Source organism: Frankliniella occidentalis, unplaced genomic scaffold (genome assembly GCF_000697945.3).
Source record: "Frankliniella occidentalis isolate FOCC.00 unplaced genomic scaffold, Focc_3.1 Scaffold33, whole genome shotgun sequence".
NCBI lineage: Eukaryota > Metazoa > Arthropoda > Insecta > Thysanoptera > Thripidae > Frankliniella > Frankliniella occidentalis.
Genome location: NW_026267163.1, coordinates 937,740 through 943,524, shown reverse-complemented (window position 1 = coordinate 943,524; position 5,785 = coordinate 937,740). Strand labels below are relative to the sequence as shown.

General features: G+C 54.9%; 1 protein-coding gene across 2 annotated transcripts in view; it reads right to left on the bottom strand.

Moving 5' to 3' along the window:
• LOC113214730 (uncharacterized) overlaps window positions 1-5,785 on the bottom strand; it is a 16,900-nt gene that overhangs the window by 8,811 nt on the left and 2,304 nt on the right. The gene's annotated exons all lie outside the window — the stretch shown is intronic.

Here is a 5,785-nt window from a genome sequence, read left to right as displayed (position 1 = left end):
CACCCCCGCCCACTCCCTTCAAACTCAAACTCGCTGTAATCATTTTTCAATTACTTCCCACCCGTCCAAATTGGATGCTGCGCTGCTTGCTCTGAGGGGCGCTTCTGCCCCACCCTCCTCCTCCCCGCCTCGAGGACTGTGAGTGCTTGACCGAAAGAAACTTATTCTCAGCAGTGGGCGGGCGGCCGTGAGTGTTCGACGAGCCGCGGCTGCATTCAGCGGAAGTGCGTCTTCGTTATTTCTCACCATGCTACCCATGCCTATCTCTCTTTTCCTCCTCGTCTCTCTCTCTCATCTCTGTTGCCCACCTCTCTTTCTCTCTCGTCCACTCAGACGCGGACGTTATGATTTCCCGCCGGTAATTATCTGGTGGAGGGTAGGACACTCGTCATACTCAGCTGGGTGAAACGGGCCCAGCAACGCTGCGTGAATATCTGCCCCCCTCCCATCTCTCTCTCTCTCTTTCCCTCTCTCTCTTTCTCTATCTTTCTCTATCTATATCTCTTTCTCTCTCTCACACACACACTCGCGGGCTGCTGCATTTTTCATCCGCCTGACGCAGAGCGCGCTCCTCGCGTCCTCCTGGCTGGCCCTGGACTGTGAGGGCCGCGGTGCGGGCGCCTCCTGGCCGCCTGACGGTTTGTTCCCCACCCGGCTCCTCCCGGCTCTGTGTGTTTGTTCGTTATCGCGTGATGCAGCCCGACAGGCGGCGCCGCGCTCTGGGGTTCATACGGGATGGTATGAAAGGTACAGCGCGGCCGGCGCCGGGCAGCACGACGCGCCGGGAGATGTGATTCACAAAACAAATATGTGTTTTAAAGTTGCGTCCAGGAACGGGAACGGGTCGTGAAAGCAGATGATACAAATTGAAGTACTCGAGTACTCGAGACAAGATCTTGTCTAGTCTATAATATTTCAATGGGGATTTCACGGTACGATTTACGTGCACAACTTTGTACAATAATCCACCAATATCTGTTAAGATTTAATGAATCAGAAATATCATCTTGCTACTGTATTCGGAATAGGGGAGAGGGCAACTGAAGTCTGCAACAGCTCTGGAAACTCGGGTGTGAGACAGTCTCACACCGTTTGGTGTGAGGTATTTTGCCTCACACCATTTGGTATGAGACTGCCTCACACCTGAGTTTCCAGAGAGGTATATGAGCACCACCAGACTTCTCGGAACGAGCCGGAAGCACTACGGACCAATTGCACGCTCATGAGCCGCCGGCAGTTTCAATGGAACAGTTGTTCCGGGAATCGTCCTCCCCATGTCCGCCCACACAGCTCAGTTGGCAAGGTGAGCGGCGCTGATTCCAGAGTCCGGAGTTCTACTCTGTGTGCACGCACCAAAGCCGGACTGATGACAGACCTAAAAGTGTACAACATAGTGTTGAGAACTTGCATCTGCACGCCAGTTGAACACTTTATTCATCAGTGAAGTGTTTTTGTCTTGCTGGCGTTCGCAGGGTGCTTAGGGGTCGAGTTGGAGGCAGGAAACTCTTTCGGCTGCGGGCCGCGCAGGTGGCGTTGGCTGGCCCGGTCCGGGCGATGCTTGGCTTTATTCTCGGATTACACAATAGAACCGCGCTCGGGCCAGCTTAGCCACACGCCGAGGCACGGGCACAGGCACAAGGCAAAGACACAAGGCAAAGGCATAAGGCAAAGACACAAGGCACTAGCCACCTGGCACAAGGCAAAGGCATAAGGCAAAGACACAAGGCACTAGCCACCTAGCTGGCACAAGGCACATAGGCAAGGGTACGGACACTGGGCACGGGCACGGGGGCATCCGCACCACAACTTTAGGAAGGGTCGGATTGCCGAACTGGACCCCCTAACACCCTACACCCCTCCCCGCTCCTTCCTCCTTCAGCCCCCGCACCGCGGGTGGGGGAGAGGGTTGCGGGCGCTGGAGGGCGCTCGCGCGCGCGGGCGCGAGGGGCGAAAAGACGCGAAAGTGGAGATAAAAGGTGGGGAGGGGTGGGGGAGAAACGGGAACCGCGGGGAGGGGTAAGAGGGAGGCGGGCCGAGGGGCAAATCTTTTAATTAGTGCGCGTAATCCGAGCATTGGGGGAGATCTGGTTATTTCATTAAGAATAGAGGGAGATGAGGACATTACGGGCTGGCCGGCCCGCTCCGAACGGCCTGGCCTCGAGTCGGAGAGAACAGGGAAAAGAGATAGAGAGAGAGAGAGACAGAGAGAGAGGCAGAGAGAGAGAGAGAGAGGGAGGGAGAGAGAGAGAGAGGCCGAGAGAGAGACTAAGGATGCGGACGCGTGCAAGGATAAAGGGGAAAGGAGGAAGTATGGCAAAATGAAGAAGAAACCTCGGAAGAAGCGCTTGGAGGAAGCCGGCAGCCCTTCAGCAGGTCGTGGAGCTCGAGCTGGAGCCGGGTACTTTGCTCTCCTTTCTCTTCCTCGTTCGCCGCTCTGGGCCGGGCGGCGTTAGGGGCTTTAACTAACCGCACGCGCCTCTGCCCAACCCCCACCCCGGCCCGGCTGCGAGGCGAGGACCGGGGCTTAAATCCACACCTGTAGGGTCGATGCGGTACCGGGGCGGGGCGTGTTGCATGCCGTGTGTCAGGGCCACGACACACACTCTAAATGTCCAAGGACAATTTTTGTAACTAGCACCGGACTTCTGTGTGCATAACTAGCTCAGATACAATATTGTAACTACCGACACACATTTAGTGACTAGTAAGTCACAATATTGTATCTGAATTCAGTTATGCACGCAGAAGTCCGGTGCTAGTTACAAAAATTGTCCTTGACATTTTGAGTGCAAAAGTATGCGGGTTTTCCTCCTCGCCCCTCCCACAAGGCGCCGCCATCGCCATGGCTCCGCTCCTACGAGGGTAAAGTCCTGCTGACAGAAGGATCGATGCAGCGTGGGTGTTGCCTCCTCGTAATGTAATGTTCAAACCAGCAAATTTTACCGAAACGTTATGTTATCATTTACAAGTAGTGCACTGGAAAAACAAAAGGTGCTATATCGTACCTTTCCTGGGGTGCTAAACCCGGTTTGGGAGTGCTAAAGTGTGTATTTTCAGGTTTCCCAAATATTTCCCTTTTCAAACTCTCCTCGGAATTATGGTACTACCACAGCGTCGCGTACGAGAGTTCGACCACTCAGATTTTTCGTGTACATGAAATATCTTAAATATTTGTAGAATGTCTGGAATAAATTTTGGAATATCTGGAACATTTTTGTAACATCTGGCAAATTTTTGGTGGAATATATCTGGAATAATTTTGGAATATTTTTCAATGTGTACATGGAATATCCAAGTGGGCGACCCCCGGTTGGAGTAACCCTCGTCCGGTACTTTCTGACACCACAGGTCCAGGAGGAACGTGCACGGGAGTTAGCCTGTCGCGAGTCTCTCTGTCGACACCTCCTTGGCCAGGTCGTCGCGGGCTTCGCGTCCGGCGGCCTCCGGATGCTCCCGGCCTCCCGCCCAGCACTACTATTTCATTCGATTGGCATTCCGCTCGGGACGGGACGGGGGCACGGGCGTCTCGGGGCCCGAGGACGCACACGGACCGTCCGGGACTCGTCCGGCGGGGCCGAGGCGGGGCCGAGGTGGGGCCACGTGAAAGGGTGCCAGTGCTTCGCAGTGCTTCGCAATGCTTCACTCTGCTTTCACTCGGTCCGGCCGCTTTGATTCCAGAAGTGCTCGGTGTGAGAGCGCTATGGCCAGAGGAAAAGAGTTGGGGCCCCGAAAATTACTACTCAAGAGAGGCAGAAAAGTCGCTGCACACGTCTGTGCGGGTGAGGGGCGCGGCAGAGCGTGGTGGCTCTGAAAGGAACCGTCGTCCGAGACACAACTACTGCTGCTCCTGCTTCTTCTCCTCACTTTGCTGCGTTAAGTCCACACCGTTTAAAAAAATAAATGTGTCGACTTGAATTAAAAACAATTCTTGTTAACTGCGAAACGAACCCATGGTTAAGGAAATGTAGTCGCCTTTGTGTTGCATCGAATGTTATTTTCGCGAGATACCTTTGTTCAATAGGGACTTTTAGTTTAAGGCGGCAGACCTGTGAAATGAAGGGTTTGGAAAAATCGTCACTACATAAAAACCATCCTGCCGCCTTGATTTACAACTAAAGGTTTATTGAGAGCATGCACTGCCATTTTAAAATTTCCAAAACCCCAAGGTCAACCACTAGCGGCATCTTTCCAGAGTAGTTATAGCAATTTTTTGACAGTCGAAGACCCATCCGAAGCAGCATAATCGTGCAACACGAAAAGGAAGCTGTGACTAAAGCAGCTGTGACTCGCTGCCCGGTTACCAGAAGCTGTCGTCAGCATTCAGAAACATAAACTGGAGCAATGAAACACTTGAATTTCCTCCCTGTGTGATGGCTGATTAAAAGCACGTGGCACTAATAATTTTATTCAAGGGGACATAAGAGGGGGAAAAAGATGAATGTAAAAACTTGGGGTGCTTCTCGCCTGATCAGTAATTCCTTCAATGTCCTTCTTTCCAACTTGGTCGGCTCTTCTTTTTCTCCTGCTTTCTCTAGGAAAGCGCCACCCCCTCTCTCCCCCTGCCGCTACTGCCGCCTGCGCTGTCTCCCTCTCTCCCCAGCGGTGGCACCAGCGGTGTCTCTCTCTCCCCGTGTCCTTCGTCGTCCTCCTCCTTCTCCTCCCCCACCAGCGCTCCCCCAGCCCACCCAGCCTCGCCCTCCCGCCGAAAAGCTGAGGTGTTCTTTGCGATCTAATTGGTTGATTTCCCCCGGGTCTGAGATGCTGACTGGACTTAAGCTCAGCACAAGACGAGTAACACTTTTCTTCTGCCCCTCAGCCCTCCCTCAGCCCCCTCTCTTCCTTTACTCTCTCTCTCTCACCTTCCCTCCCACTCTCTCTCACACGCACTCTCGCCTCCTCCAGGTTCCGGCACCCCTAATAAGCATGTCGGCCCTGTATTCAAAGCCTCATGCTTCGCATTAATCATCATCGCACAGCGTTTTATTGTGGTCCAACTCAGCTTTTGGTAGCTTTCATTACTCACGGGCGGAGCCGGCAGCGGCAGCGGCCAGCAGCGGTCAGTGGCCGTCAGTGGCGGTCAGCAGCACAGCGGGCCTGAGTCGGCGACGGTCAGCCTCTCCATTAATAAGGTGCTGGGCGGCCGCGTCGACAGTTGGCGGGAGGAGTCACCAGGGGCTGGACGAGTGTCGTTCCCTCGGGGGGTCCTGAGGACCCACCTCCCACCTCTACCCCTCCCAGCTCTCTCCCTTGCATCGTGCTATCCCAACCCCAACCTCACCCCCACACACTTGATTCCAGACCAGGCTACCCGTGCCTCGCCGACACCGTGCAGCAACGCTCCTCTAAGGTTTCGACCGACCGCTTTCGCATTTGGAAGCAGGCGGGCCGCTCGTTGCGGACGTGGCGGGGCGGGGCGGGACGGGGCGGGGCGTGATGTGGCTCTCATTGGGAACCAACCGCCCTCCCCCCGCTACTGCAGCGCTCTCTAGGGTGGCTAGGCGGTGACAATCGGCACCTATTACCATCGCCCCCCGACCGCCACCGCACCTACCGCACCACGCCGCCGTCCTTAAACGGTTATGAGTATTGTGGTAGTTGGACGATAACTTGTACATTTTACCCGCGCTACGCCCGGCCGAGCTCAGCCACGCCCCATCGGGAAGGTATTAACTATTATTATCATTCGGGAGAGACACGGACAGCAGACTGTCGACCCCTTCCTAATCTCTCTCTGTCCCCCTCTCTCATTCCCCCCTGTCTCTCTCTCCCTCCCTCTCTCCCCCTC